A 16897-nucleotide genomic window follows, 5' to 3' on the forward strand; every position below is an offset into this window, starting at 1 on the left:
AGTTCTCACCAGCTATTTTCCAGAGGTTTTAGTTCCCTGTCATGTGGGCTTTTCTACAGGGCTGCTTAGAACATGGCTGCTTGCTTCCCCCAGAGAAAGTGATCCAAAGAGAGAGAGCTGAAGTCCCAGTGCTTTTATGGCTTATCTCAGAGGCTTATACCATTAATTCCACTTCATTCTATTTTTTAGAAGTAAACACTAAGTCAAGACCAATTCAAGGGAGGAGTATCAAAGAATTTGATGACATATTTTTGAAATCATCACAGATGGGCTCAATTCTGGGGGCCGAGGGGGAGTCAGGATCACAGTTTTGGCTCTGGCAGTAACTAACTGTCCCTCACCCTTCCACTTGCCAGGGCCAGGATCAGTTATATTCTGACTCAGTTAATAGTGTTGAAATATTTGACCCAACAGCCAAGTATGCCTGTACGAAGGCTCTACCCTGGTGAGCACTAAGATGAATTTAAGAGTCCACAGAGACCAGTTTCCATTTTCTTGCGTGGTTTCACTAATGATCATGCAACCCCCAAAGTATGAGATTGTTTTTCAGTCCTTTATTTGTTCATCCTTGCCTTTCCCAACTGGTGTTTGTTAGACTATCCCAGAGGAAAGTAATGTTGTACGTAGGAAGAGATGGAAATCAGAGACACCTTTCCAGGTTAAATACTTGTGAAGGCTTTAGCTCCTATTCTCACAGTCAGAGGGGAAACTAAATAGGTTATTTAAATAAGAAAATAAATGCTTTCTTTTTTTTTTTTTTTTGCAATACGTTATTCCCCCCGCTCTCTTCCTCTTTCCTTCCTTTCTTCCCTCTTTCTCTCTCTCTCAATATGAAAACATTCACAGTAGAAACTATTATTTTAATCAAGTCTCCTTACAAAATTTACACAATTGACCAAGCAAGAATTGTGCTTTCTGGTAGTTAAAAAAAGTCTAGCTAAGAATCATACTATTACTATTCCTATCTTGTGATTGCAAAGCACTTCACAGTTTATAAATAACCTTACATATGTGATTTTATTTCACCTTCCTGAAAAACCTGTGCGAGAGGTAAAATAAATATTGACCCTTCCATTGTATATGTAAGTGGGGACACACAGACGCTTGGTATGAACTCAAGTCATATAACTGCTACCTTAAAGATATTTTAGAATAGGTTAGTGTTGAAAGGGGATGTGGGAGAGAGGGAGAATGGGAGATGGAGATGAGAAGTAACTACTATCCCACGGCAGGTACCTGGAGTCCATGCCAGAAACCAGGCTTCTGAGGCCACACAGCTGACTCTCAAAGTGAACACAACACTCCTATTTGAAACAAGAAGAAAAAACTATGAAGATTTTTTAGGCGTGGTGAGTCACAGCACTGTGGAAAATTCTGAGCCTTAAAACTTGCATTTCTTCCTGGAATTTCTCCTCTATTTGTTGGAAAAATAGTCCTTGACTACAGTCAAAAGCAACACAAAATAAAAACAAATTATCAACAGTTAGAAACACCTTGTCCAAATCAGTCTATGAATTTATTCCAGTGATTCTCAACCTTGAAAAAGCATCAGAATCCCCTGAAGTGTTCTTTAAAACAGAGTGGCGGGGGGAGATGCCTCTGTACCAGGTGCTCTGGCTCAGGAGCGGTGGGGTGGAGCCCAGCACCATGCATTTGCATTTCCCGGGCTCTGCTGGTGTTGCCTTTCTCTGCAGTTTCCTCTCTATCACTACATACCCAGCTGTATCATGGCAAACATGTATGGGACAGAGAAAGATACCATCCCTCTGTGGGACGGGAAAAATTTCCCTTTACTATTTTGTCACTAGGTCTAACATTTACCATGTTAGTAACTACTTTCGTCCTAAAAGCTCTAATGAGGCACCAAGTTGAAAGATGGGGTAATACGTTAGACTTCTTAACATCCATTACCATGAAAATTGACATGAATTAAGCAAACACACCAGTTAACAAAGAATAGGACCCTGAGATCATAGGACAGAGGAGAGATTTACTTCAATGGGGGTTGTGGGCACTGGCGGCCAGCAAAGGCAGCCCCGGAAGGATACCTCCAAATTCCTAGGCAGGGAGGGATACAGGAGAGGCACAGAAGTGGAGGAGGATGCACAGAGAATAAAAGGACCAGTACAGACCCCACATTTGAGATGGTCCCATCTGGGGGTGACTAGGCACTTTCTAATGTAGCTTTGTTTAATCCTTGGTTTACCTCTTTCCTGGATATACTATTTCCATTTAAAAAATATGCTTACTGGTCAATACCCTTTTTGCTGGTGCTTTCATGTGGACCCATCCCAGGACAGGATATCAAGGTACCAATCTGCTGTTGCTTAGTTAGTCTCTCAGCGTCCAACAACACCCAATAACAAATCAGTAACTGCCACCCAATGAGGTACACCAGGCACAGAGGAACTACTGTGTCCAAAAACCCAGGGGGCATCGTTGCCTTAGTGGGAACAACTTTTTGCCATAAGCTGCAATCCACATAATTATCAGTCACAGACATTTATATCTCAGAGGCTCAATAGAGTCTGTACAGCTTGGTGGATAGATCCTAGGGCCTGGCGTTGGCCACAGCCTCTCTCGGAAGCGGCTGTCATTCCGGTGTTCTCATGTAACTGGCTGAGCAGCATCTTCACGTGACGTATAAAATAACTCCAATATCCGAATAGGCCTATTAGATGCTGTGCCTTCTTTTTGTTTGTGAATTTTTAAGGTCAACAGGTCTTTTTTAACTGGTTCAGGGATTGTCCTCTGAATATTAGTCCATATGTTTCCTAGGAACTTTGTTAGGGTGACCAGACTCTAAATTGCCAGGGTTAGTCTTCCAGCCCTAGTTACTCAGATATTGACACATCTTATCTAAGGCAGTCTGTCTTTCCAATCAGAATAGTGTCATCGATATGATGGTACCAGTAGTAGTAGTACTATCCTAGTTCTTCTAAGTCTCTGCCTAACTACCAGAGACAAATCATGGGGGAGTTTAGATAGCCTTAAAGCAGCACAGTAAAATTATGTTGTGACACAAGCCATGAAAAACAAAATTGGTTTTGATCATCTGTAAGTACTGGGGTGCTTAAGAGGGCGTTAGCAATGTGTACCAATGTATACTAACACCTTCAGTCAGTGCAATGGACTCAGACTGTTATGTCTGGAATTGCAAAGACAAGAGGGACTACTGCCACATAGACCTTGCAGTAATCCATAGAGAGGCAGCGTGTACTACGGAATTTTTTCACCGGCCACACAAGGTTCTTACAAGCTGATAATATTTCTTTAAGCAACTCTGTCTCCACTACCACCTTGATCAGTGCCATGAAGTCCTCCTACCCTTGCCCCTCTAGTATCCTACACTGCTTCACAGTAAGACATGACTAGGCAGAGGAAGACTGATGGGCTCCCAGTTAGGCAATCTTCCTACTAACACTGTTCTCATCATGGTATTTCCCCAATGAGAACAGTTTTCATGAGAACATCTTTAACACATCTAAATCCCACAATATACTCAGTATTAGCAGTTACTAATTGTACACTGGCCCAAAAGGATTCACCCAGATATTTAATCAGTATATTGCTAAATTTGAGAATTTTTTCAAACCCAGCTAAAGTAATTTTTTAAAAAAAATCACACCCATGGGTGCTTCCCAGAACTAGAGGGTGAAAAGTTTTGGCAACCTTGGTTGCTGTAAAATTCTCAATCCATCTTGACCAGTGAATCAGAGCTCCAGTCCTCTTTAGGTAACCTTAGTCCCTACCCTAGTCCTGTTTGTTCCTGAAGAGGGTAAAATCTAGGTAGAGAGGTAGCATCAAAGTTATTGTGTCAGTACCAGTCCAAACAGCAGAGACCTCAGCAAGGGGGTTGAGATCCTCCTAGCTCACCTCTTATTTGTCCATAGCAAATGACACAACTAAATAGGGATTCTCCTCTGCTAGTGCCCAGATCTTCAAGTTGTGTGTCCCTCTCATGGCCTGAAAGTGAAGGGTGATATTATCTGGGGGCAAATCATTCATCTTCTTAGGGACTGATGTAATAGCCAGATTCACATGGCCCTACCGGTTGGACTTTTAATTAATTTCCTTTTCTCTCCCATAGCCTGCAGGTCACTTTTCTTGACATTTGTCCAAGCTTTCCCAGTAGCTTTCCTAGTAGCTGAACAGTTTTCTAGAGCTTATTCCCAGGACACGATAGGACAGTTCATTTTCCCCAACAGCATGGTGGTGCTGATTGCAGAAACTGATCTGTCTGGCCCAGGTGACTATTTCGCACCTGGGTGCTCATTATCTCCATTACTAATCCAGGTTGGGGTTACAGGGTCTCTAAGAGAAGGTAGAGCTTCTCCTAAGTCTTCCATGGGTGCTTTTCAGAAGATTAAAAACTCATCCTGGCCAGGCCACTGTTTCATATGGATGTAAAGACCCATTGCAGTAAGTCCTAATCAGTCTTTACATGTTCTTTCCCCTGGGCCCATGTCATCAAGCAAGGCAACTGTGGCCAGGGTGGCTTGGAGCACAGGGTTGATTGTTAACCACCTAAATGAATTCCATTCCTTCTTATCCAGCAACCCTTGTATAGCTCCCTAACATGCTAACCAGATAAGTCACATTTCTGTTATCTCATTAGGCTTTTACCCAGATAGAACTCTAATTTCTCTCCTTCTGTGAGTAACCAATTGCCCTTGATCACCAGCAAGCATTTCATCTTTTTTTAAAAAAAATTTTTGGCCGAGCCACATGGCTTGCGGGATCTTACTTCCCAGACCAGGGATCAAACCTGTGCCCCCTGCAATGGAAGTGCAGTCTTAACCACTGGACTGCCAGGGAATTCCCAAATATTTCATCTTTTGACACAACTACGAGTTGGAGGAAAGTGACCTCCATTTGCCAGTGGTGCAGATGGTCACTGACAACCACTGTACACTCTCTTTAGCTTCCCATGATCCTGCTGCTTTATACCTGATTCTAACCACGAAGGCAATTCATCAGTCATCTCAAGGATGATGATCCAAAACTAGTTGTCTCTGTTGTTACTGAACACTTCAGCAACCATGTCCACTCCGACCTACCAGGTTACCACACTTAACCAGCCAGTCCACAGGACTCCAGTTGTCATTCTTCCAAAAGAGCATCATGCCCTTACCAGCCCAAGACTGGAAGCCAAATTTGTCAAGAAGGCCGACAGATGTGACTAGTAAAGAAAATATAAGCCCAGATAGATTCACATAGTTTATGACTTACATAGACAGTGAGAACAAGATCAGCAATGATGTCAGCTCCCCATGTCACAAGATGACATTAAAGCAAAAGGGACCAGGTGACACGCAAACGAGTTAGGAACCAGGCTGTTTCTGAGGAACCAATTCCACAAAGGAACGAAGTCGTTTTATCAACAGCAGCTATACCCTACGAGGGGACAAGGCAGAAAGCCCCTCGTCCTATAAGAATTAGGGAGACAGATAGAAACTGCCCTGGGAAAGCTTCTCTCAAGACACGGAAGTCAGTGAGAAATTGCCTTGAATTAGCCCCTCACAACACTGCTTATCTCTCCCTGTTTCGTAAGACTCACAGGGCATTCTGATAAACCTAATGTCATTTGTGATTGAATCTTATCCAGGTGGCCTGTGTTGTACAAGGTCACCAGGGCACTGGCATAAATGTTTAACAAGGACAAGGGAAACCCATGAGTTAGGAATTTTGCTCAGAAGAAAATATTTTGCTCCTTTGTTCCTTTATTCCTGTTATTCTGAATAACTTATTCCTGTTAATCTTCACTCTTTTGATACCTTGACTAGACAAGATAGGTTCTTTCCATTACCTTAGATTTTTTTCTATAAATTCCAAGATCTTTTCTAATATCATTGCTTTTCCATCACATTCTTGCCTAAACATTTCTCATAAAAGACCATATTTATTTCTTACTTAGTGAAGCTGTTATCCTCATTTGACAGCTGAAGATTGCAGGAGAGGGCTTGCTCATGGCCTGTGAGTAGGCTTACACCATAATACACTTTACCACATTCTCCCCTCAATATCAAATTGATTTTTTTCATATACAGCTGATCATATACGTTTTCTACCTAAAATCTTCCAATAGCTTCCCCCATAACATAAAATTCAAACATTTAACATGCATGTAAGGTTCTATTAGGATCTCACCTGCAAACTTCAACCCCAACTCCCACCATTCCCCAATCATTCACTGTACTTCACCTACTACGTCTTCTTTCAGTTGCTCAAAAATGCAAAGTCCATTCCTGCCTCTAAGCCTTTGCCCTGGCCTTTTTCTCTGCATGGAATGATCTTTTCAGTTCTCTGTGGAACTGATACTTTTTAATCATTCAGGTCTCAGACTAAGTATCACTCCCAATCACCACATTTAGTGTTACCAGATTAACTAGAAATAAGTTGATTCAGAATATGAAAGAGCCCAATTCCACACTGGCAATCAGATTATAGGTTTTCCAAGAAGGGAGTAGAATTCTAAGCTGTAGAAACAATGAAGGCTGCTGCAAAGGTTAATCAAGAAATTCATGCCAAATTGGGAAAGATTTCAGCAGGTGTTAAAGAGTGAGCATGTAACAGAGTAGAGGAAGAAGAGTATATTCACAAAATATGTAGGTCAAAGTATATAAGCTCTGTGGGAATAAAGGATATCATAAGAGGTGAGAAGAGACAGGTTGAGAAATAGAGTAAGTGAAGAAGGACCTTGAATGTTGGGCTTAATACACGAGATGATTTGATTTGTTAGTTTTTTTTTTCTTTTCTTTTTTAAGACAGTGTGTCACTGAATACTTCTGAGAAGAGGAATGATTCAGTGAAAACTGTTCCAAAGAACATTTTCCCTGCTATCTGCAGAATGACGTAACAGTTATACTAATTAGAGAAAATATATGACAGAAATAGTAAATATATACTTATCAAAGCAAACCTACAGCTCAGTAATGTTTAATTTAGCTCTTCTAAAATGTTGCATGCAGTGGGTTGGTCCTTTAGTGAGCATATTTTTATATTAATAAAGAGTTTCAAATCAAGAATTTCTACTTCCAACAAGGACCTACTGTATAGCACAGGGAACTATATTCAATATCTTGTAATAACCTATAATGGAAAAGAATCTGAAAAAGAATATATATATCTGTGTGTGTGTGTACACATAACTGGATCACTTTGCTGTATACATGAAACTAACACAACATTGTAAATCAACTGTTCTTCAATAAAAAAATGCACAAAAATAAAGAATTTCTATTCCCATGTGTTTTCTTAGAATTAATGTCACTTTACGGGGTCTCTTGGGAAGTTAGTTAAAATTTCAGGGCTTCCTTGGTGGCGCCGTGGTTGAGAATCTACCTGCCAATGCAGGGAACACGGGTTCGAGCCCTGATCTGGGAAGATTCCATATGCCGCGGGGCAACTGGGCCCATGAGCCACAACTACTGAGCCTGAGCGTCTGGAGCCTGTGCTCTGCAACAAGAGAGGCCGCGACAGTGAGAAACCCGTGCACCATGATGAAGAGTGGCCCCCACTCGCCGCAACTAGAGAAAGCCCTCGCACAGAAACGAAGATCCAACACAGTCAAATAAATAAATATATTAAAAAAAAAAATTTCAGGGCAGACTTTTCTTTTGGTGAAAATAGGAACCATTTTAATTAATTTTCATGCATCTTTATAACTCTGAAAAGAACATTCAGTATATAGTCAAAAGATCTATTTGTAATCTCATTTTTCCCATTTACTATTCCATTAACATTGAATAAAATACATTAAATAATTTTTATCCACACAAACTAATAGGGGCAAGTGTGAGATAACTCATCATAAGTTTCTCAAAATCACACTTTCTATATCATGAGGTATTCTTCAAATGTCCAATATATAGAATAGGTGGAGCAGGACAAAGGAAAATGCAATGTCTTCAATTTATATAACAACAAATAGTTAATGTGTACCTACACTCTACCAGCATTTTACTAAATGCTGAGATAAAGTAAGGATCAAAATATGCCATCCCTCAAGAAAATTATTGTCTAAGAGACAAAATACTTTCTGCAGTCCAGCTATATACCATCTTCTCCATCGCTATGAATGCACTATTAACATAGAATGAGTTTCATATAAATCAAAGAGAAGCTGGTGTTAAAGTGATTAAAGGAGGAAGCTATTAGACTGGGGTGGCTCTAATACCTTGGTAGCCTACTAAGCAAACCAAAACCTAAGCCAGAGTCAATGCACCAGAATCCAAGAAAATGAAAGAACAGCCAATCACAAAATCATGGCTACCTAGGCTTTCCCGAATAAGGTAACTGCTTAAGCTATAGCCAATCAATAATTTCCTTGCTTTGCTTCTGCATCTTCTCTTTCAAACCTCTCCCCTAGTTCCTGTCAGATGGAACGCTCCTAACCATCTTCTGTTTGCCACTGGCAGATTCTGACTGATGTGTGTTCAAATAAACTCTTGAAAATTTGTAATGTGCCTCAGTTGTCTTTGAACAATGGTAACACAGATCAGAACTATATTTCTAGAGAGTCGTATACTTTCTTTTTATTCTAGATTAATTGTTGTATTATATATGCAACGTATTTGACATTAGTAAGACATATCTAAATTAAATGATATGGCTCTATTTTGAAATATTCCACCCTTCAAATGATGCTATAAAAAATAGAGGTCAAGTTGACATAAGGACATAGTGATTATCAAATTCAATTTTCGTTGCGTTGTATAGTTATCCTTCTATTTTAGTGAAAGAGGAAAAAAAGAATAAGTAAATATTGTGAACTTAAAAAAGTTCACACCATGCTATATGCCCTCTTACATTTTAAAATAATTACTATGATAATAAAAAGAGCTATTGTTTTCTTACTATGTGTTAAGTACTCTGCTTTGCATCTTAGGTACATTTTCCTATTGAGTACATGTAGCAACCTTATAAGGTCAAAATTTGCAATAAATACATTTAAGTTTTCTTGTTTAGCTCATGATCCCTTCTTTGAAATTACCATCTACCATATGAGATAATCCTATCCCTTTGACCACAACTGAGCAGAGCACAACAGATTCTCTCTCCTGTTTCAGACTGGACACTAGAGGACCAAGGAAATTAAATGATGTGGGCTTAAACTAGAAGACAATGAACAGTATAGGCCAGAATCTGTGCCTTGTCAGAACAAACCCATGCATAAACAGCAATTTTAGAAGCTCAGATAAGCCATGAAAGCTAGAAAAAGCTGATTTACAAGTAAACTATGGAGAATTAGGAAGACTCATAGCAAGACTCAGAAGCAGAAATTCCTGTCATTGTGTGTGATGACTGGATTTTTTTGTTCTGTCAATAAAGTTGCTTAGCGTGCTCATCAAATAAACCACTTGTTCACTCGAATGGTATTATCATACTACTATGCTATTATTACTGTTATTTTGTGCTCAATGATTCCTGATTAAGAATGGGGATTTCACTTGTTTCACATTCTAGTCAAAATTTGGTATTTTAGTATTTATATTAGCCATTCCTGGGTTTGTGAAATATCTTTTTGTAGTCTTAATTTTGTTTTCCAAATGATTAATGATTTTGAGCACCTTGAACAAGTTTATTGGCTATCTGTTTATCTTTCTTTAGAAGTATCCAAGACTTCTGTCCATTTATAATTGGATTGTTTGCATTTTTATTATTTATATGCTGAAGTTTTTTAAAAAATATGACTGTGAGTCCTTTGCCAGGTGTATGTATTCCAAACATTTTTCCCAGTGTGTGGCTTGTTTACTCATTTTCCTACTGGTGTCCTTTGATGGGCAGACTTTTTTATTTTGATGAATACAATTTATCACTTTTACTTGTATGGTTAATACTTTTCTGCCCTGTCTGAGGAATATATGCTTGTTCCAACACTGTGAAGATATTCTCTCAAATTTTCATTCAGAGATTTTATTCTGGTTTTATATTTATGTCTATTATCTAACTCAAATTATTTTTTGTATATATAGAGAAAAGGGGTTAAGGTTCATTTTTAAAATCAAATATCCAGTTATTTAGCTCTTTCATTACACAAATTTATTTTTGGTACTCCTCTTATATTTCAGTTGGATTATTTCTATAGATTTGCCTCTCAGTTCACTGATTGTTTCCCCCATTGCTTCTAGGGGTGCTGTTAAATCTATCAATCAATTTCTTCATTTGGTTTATTTTTATAGTTTGCATCTCTTTGATGATATATTCCATTTGTTCATAAACACTGCACATAATTTCAATTAAATCCATTAATATATTTATTATAGTTTTTAAAACTCCCTGTGTGAAAATTCAAAAATCTAGACCATCTCTGCATCTGTTTAAATTTACTATTTCCTCTCTTCACCATGGGTTACATCTTGTTTCTTCATGTCTAGTAACTTTTATTGTGTATCAGACACTGGATATAAAAGTACCTAGTATATTTAAAAAAGTAATATTCAGCCTAGAAAAGGGTACACCCCTGTTTCTGTAAGGTTTCTAATAATGCAGCTGAGTTTAAATTTATTTCATCTCGATCCAGACTTTGCTGCAGTTTGATTTATTTGTTTCACCAGTGACTTCAGCTATCTGAGTAAGGAATGATGTTTTCCTTATCAAAGCTTGGGAGCTGAATGCCAGCAAACTGTGGAAAATCACTTCCTGATTTCAGTCTGGCTATCAGCTCTTTGGGCCACAGGGGAATTCTCTTTGATGTCCAGGTTAATTCCTGGGAGTTTTTCTGCCTTTGGGAGTCTATCGTCCTTGGCTGCCCTACATGTAACCCTTTAAAGCCCCACTGCAACGTTCTCAGTAAACACCAAGATTGCAGGGGGTTCAGTGGGGTTTCAGCAATATACTCAGGTAAGATTTGAGTGCTTTGGATTTATCTCAGCTTTCCTGCCCTCTTCCCAGCCTTTGGCAGCTACTACCTGGCATTTGATGATAGCCTACTGCATCCCAGGGGGTTGTTCTCAGCTCTCCAGCCCTGCTCAGCTTCAGTAAGCCACTGCCTTACACTTGGAAAAGCACCTCTGGGTTTGGCGGGGTGGCGTGGGAGTGGGCGGACCTCCCTTAACTCTCTTGTCCTGCCTCAGCCTTTGACTAAGGAGGTGGCTTGTAGAAAGAAAGTTAGCTGAAGGATGCAAGTAGCTCACTGGCTGAAGCTCCTCAGTATTCTCATCTATCCAACCAGCCCACAAATGGCCATTAAATGTTTATTAAATGCAGATTTCTCCACATGCCTCTCTCTGAAAGATTTCTTATCCTCCTCTCTCTCTACCAGAAATCAAAGCAACTGCAGGCTCTTCCCTCATCACTTCCCTCATCACTTTCTGAACTTGTGTTCATACACCTTTTTACTATTGCTGTTTTGAATTCTCAGTTCTTTGATTTCTTTTTTTAATGATGACTTTGTAGCTTCTCTAGTTTTGTTGCTGCGGTTGTTAGCATGAGGAAGATAGTCTCTTAAAATGTTTTGACATCCTAATGGAAAGTAAATATTTACTATTAGGCTTATATTTTAATTAATTTTCCTGAGCCATATTTACAAGAAAAACTAGTTGATTTTAAAGAGGATTGTGGTATTTCTTGATATAAGTTCTCATTTTAAAAGAGTTCATATTAAAATTTTAATACATTTCTCAGCTATCCATACTTTCTTCTAACTTTCTCTTCTGTAAATTTCTACAAGTAATTCACATAGACAAAACTGTATCCATCTGTATTAGGGGCAGACAGTTTTATTTTATATAAGTAGTGGGGCACCATTTTCAATTGCTGTTCTCATGATTTCCAAGCTACAACATTTCCAAGAGGCTTTTGGAAAGATTCGATAAAATATACCATTAATTATAGACCATACCCAATTTTTCTGAGCAAAGAGAAAAAAAAATCAGAAAAGCACTTCTCAAAAACCACAGGTATATTTTCCTCAAAGTTCTCTTTTTCAGTGAAAATAATCTCAAGGAATTCAAGAAAGAAAAAATCTAAGGTGTTATCAAATATCTTCACTGACCAAAGTAGTGCTCTATAAGTTGTTCACTTCTAACATTTATGATATATTTCTGAAACTCCACCCAAAATGTCATTTCTTTATGCTTTATTATTATAGGATGTTCCATTAATTATGTCAGCTAAAAAGGAGATATAAAATCATCCAACATAAAAGATGGAATAAAGCATAGAAATCTTGAAATAAAAAAACATTCATCAAAAAGAGTCATGTACCGAAATGTTCATTGCAGCTCTATTTACAATAGCCAGGACATGGAAGCAACTTAAGTGTCCATCAACAGATGAACGGATAAAGAAGATGTGGCAGGGCTTCCCTGGTGGCACAGTGGTTGAAAGTCCACCTGCCGATACAGGGGACACGGGTTCGTGCCCCGGTCCAGGAGGATCCCACATGCTGCGGAGCAGCTAGGCCCGTGAGCCATGGCCTCTGGGCCTGTGTGTCCGGAGCCTGTGCTCTGCAACGGAAGAGGCCACAACAGTGAGAGGCCCGCATACCACAAAAAAAAAAAAGAAGAAGAAGATGTGGCACATATATACAATGGAATATTACTCAGCCATAAAAAGAAACGAAACTGAGTTATTTGTAGTGAGGTGGATGGACCTAGACACTGTCATACAGAGTGAAGTAAGTCAGAAAGAGAAAAACAAATACCATATGCTAACACATATATATGGAATCTAATAAAAAAAAAGAAAAATATGATCAGAAGAACCTAGGGGCAAGACGGGAATAAAGATGCAGACCTACTAGAGAATGGACTTGAGGATATGGGAAGGGGGAAGGGTTAGCTGGGACAAAGTGAGAGAGTGTCATGGACAAATATACACTACCAAACGTATAATAGATAGCTAGTGGGAAGCAGCCGCATAGCACAGGGAGATGAGCTTGGTGCTTTGTGACCACCTAGAGGGGTGGGATAGGGAGGGTGGGAGGTAGGGAGATGCAAGAGGGAAGAGAGATGGGGACATATGTATATTTATAACTGATTCACTTTGTTATAAAGCAGAAACTAACACACCATTGTAAAGCAATTATACTCCAGTAAAGATGTTAAAAAACAAAACACAGAACACAAAAAACATTCATTTCAAAAATAATTAAAAACAATGAGATTAGTTCTACATCTAAACTTGTATTTTTAAAGTAATGTCCCTTACTAGTACCTGTCTTGAGTCACAATAAAACTATAGAGAAAGCAAGAGATCATTTGATTTCTTATATGTATCATACTTCAAAATGGATTTTAGAAAAATATGCAGTTTTGTGCATAGGAATATAACAATACACTGTGACATGCTGTGAGGGAAGAGTGCCTGTTGCTTTTCAAATCAGAGCAATGTTTTGAAGACCCTGAGTTTCTAAAAGCTTCTATTAAGTTTTCTTTACAGTGCTTTTCTTATAGAATTCATCTGTTGGAGTTGTATATGCCTTTATGAGAAAAAATAATGTTGCAACGACAATAACAATTATAATTTAGTGAGGGTTTATAAGTGTCAAGTACCATGCTATAGGCATTAATAAACAACCTGATTTAGTCTTCGCAACAACATTGTGAGATAAGTTTTGGTGCTCCCATTTTATGGGTGAAGACAGAAATTTTAAGTGACTTGCCCAGTGTTACACACTTACCACTTGCCAAACCTCGGATTAAAATCTAGCACCATTGATTTTTTTTTTTTTCCTGTAGTATCCGAGAATATAAGCAAAGCCCTAGACTGTATCACAGGCATTAGCATAAGAAACACTGCCTGAATCTGCATCCTTACTGTAAAAGAAATAGAGCAGGTACAAATGAACATAATTGATCAATAAATATGTGTGATTTGTTTAAAAATTAATTGTTATTCTGCACTAGAAAGGAAAACTGAATTCTAAAGGAAAGTTGTTAATTGGTCTTGCCCTGGTTCTGATGCTAGGCAAGGTTACCCAAGACAGGCATTAAGTATATGAAAATCTGTGCATTGTAAATACAAGAGAATGTTTCACCAACAAGTATTTCATGGATAAAAACCCATGAAATTATCATTGTTCTCAGTCATCTAACAAGCAATTCTAATCAGCAGCTTATTTTAATTGTGAGACCGCAAATTATAAGTGCAAAAGGCTCTTCCCCTTCCTCTCCTACAGATATGTTGAAGAACACATTTTAATTCACAAATACTTAAATTTTGAAGATATCAGAATGTAGCCATGAAAGTGTAAATAATGATGAACCTTTTGCTTCCTGGACTTTGAACTTAAAGTATTTTCTCCTTGGCCTATGCAAATTACATTCCCAGAAATCATCAGATTCTTCTTTTCTCTTTAATATTTTCTCTAGGGACTCAAATGGCAGAATGTGGTCTTTGTTTTCCCAGTATCATGATGATAAATGATAAACCACAGAGCTAGATGCACCAAATTCTGAAAACGATTTCACAGTTCATACAAGAGTGATAAATGAAACTTTCTAAAAGGTAAGTCAATACCTCCTCAACTCTGCTATAGATAGCTCATTATGGATAAATGCCAGTTAGAATCATGCTTATGACTCTGTTCTGTTTGTTTAATTTAAAGCTCCCTAAGCAGAGGAAAAGAGTCTTGAGCTGTGACTGACACGTATCTATAGATATCAGATTGTTTTTCTCTTTAGAGGGACAGATGGTTCAGCTTAAAACCCCAGAGAATTTCTATAATATCTAAATGTGTCAGCTAGAGAGAAAATAATTTCTCTCTTCATCCCTCAACACATATACAAGAAGTTATTTTGCAAATGTTATTGCTTTTTTAGAAATCTTTTAAATGGATGGTAGTCCAGGGCTCTTTCTGGAATGCTGAGAAAGGAAGCACCAGCAATTGGAAATAACCCAAGTTGGGTCATAAAATTAGGAGACTTAATATGCCTTAAAACCTGTTGGTTCATGTATCATTATTGGGGGATGGTGGGGGGAGGAGATTGCACCCCTTCTTATGGACATATTCTGGATCCGTGGTTCTCAAAGTGTAGTAAGGGAAAAAGGAGCATCAGCATCTGCTCCTAACTTCTTAGAAATGCAAATTATCAGGCTCCACTGAAGATTTAGTGAGTCAGAATCTCTGTGGGTGGGACAATCTGGGTTTTAACAAGGACTACTGTTCAGTCTAGCTCCATGATACTCAAGTGTTGCCTGAAAACCAGCAACATTGGGAGCCCATGGTAACTTGTTAAATCAACAGATTTGGGGCTCCATGCCTACTGCTTCAGAATCTACATTTTAATAGGATCCCCAAGTAATGTGCTTCTACATATGTGTTGAAGAAGCATTGCTCTACAAGCTTGACAGATGTGTGAGGTAAATTTCACTATTTCTGCCGGTATAAAAAGGTAGTATCACTCTTTAACACTGAGGTTAGAGAATGGGCAAAAAAAATCTTTGTCAAGACAATTCTCTATCTAGCACCATTCATCCATTCAATAAGCATTTCCTGAGCATTTCTTGAGCACCATGTTCTGGGCACAGTTGGAAACACTGGTTTTAGGAGCAATGCACAAGAGGAAATGAGCTTACCCTCTACAAAGTAATCAGCATTGAAATAAGAGTTGAAACCCATTTGCTATCCTTGCTGTAAATGAGACTAAGAAAGAAATCCTGAGGAGAAAATTGTCATCTAAATAGTCATTATTGCAGTTATATTGATTAATGTCTACTGGTATATGATATTTGTACCTTCATATCTATGGCACAAAATATTCCATAAGATTGATGTTGCTTGTTATAGATCAGAATTATAATTCTAGCATCTAATTTGTGTCATGAGTAATATGTGAGGTAGAGAGAAAACGAAAGCTAATATTGCATACATGTTGAGATGATCCAGCAGAGGTAAAACCAATAACTGTTTTGTTGACTAACACCCTACTTAGGGGTAGGTGGATGAGTTTTATGGATTCATGCTTCTATGGCTGTTTAACAAAAATCTATTTATGAAATTTCAATTTAAAGGTGATATAAATTAAATATTTGTCATTATATATGTGTTGAAGCAAGAGTCTCATGATAAAAATTACTCACAGTAAGAGACTACTATAAGCAACTTGCTAATAAATTGGACAACCTAGAAGAAATGGACAAATTCTTAGAAAGGTACAGTTTCACAAGACTAAACCAGGAAGAAACAGAAAATACAAACAGACCAATTACAAATACTGCAATTGAGTCCATGATTAAAAAACTCCCAATGAACAAAAGCCCAGGACCACACGGCTTCACAGGTGAATTCTACCAAACATTTAGACAAGAGTTAACACGTATCCTTCTGAAACTATCCCAAAAAATTGCAGAGAAAGGAACACTTTCAAACTCATTCTATGAAGCCACCATCACCTGATATCAACACCAGACAAAGCTACTAGAAGAAAAGAAAATTACAGGCCAATATTAGTGATGAAAATAGACACAAAAATCCTCAACAAAATACTAGCAAACTGAATCTAACATTACATTAAAATGATCATACACCATGACCTAGTGGGATTTATCCCAGATGCAAGGATTTTTCAGTATTTCCAAATCAATCAGTGTGATACACCATATTAACAAATTGAGGAACAAAACCTATATCATCTCAATAGATACAGAAAAAGCTTTGATAAAATTCAACATATCATTTATGATAAAAACTCTCCAGAAAGTAGGCATAGAGGGAACCTAACAACATAATAAAGGCCATATATGACAAACCCACAGCTAATATCATACTCAATGGTGGAAAGCTGAAAGCATTCCTCTAAGATCAGGAACAAGACAAGGATGTTCACTCTCACCAGTTTTTTTTTTTTTTTTTTCTCGGTACGCGGGCCTCTCACTGTTGTGCCCTCTCCCGTTGCGGAGCACAGGCTCCGGACGCGCAGGTTCCACGGCCATGGCTCACGGGCCGAGC

The sequence above is a fragment of the Globicephala melas genome, chromosome 3, assembly GCF_963455315.2.
Source record: "Globicephala melas chromosome 3, mGloMel1.2, whole genome shotgun sequence".
NCBI lineage: Eukaryota > Metazoa > Chordata > Mammalia > Artiodactyla > Delphinidae > Globicephala > Globicephala melas.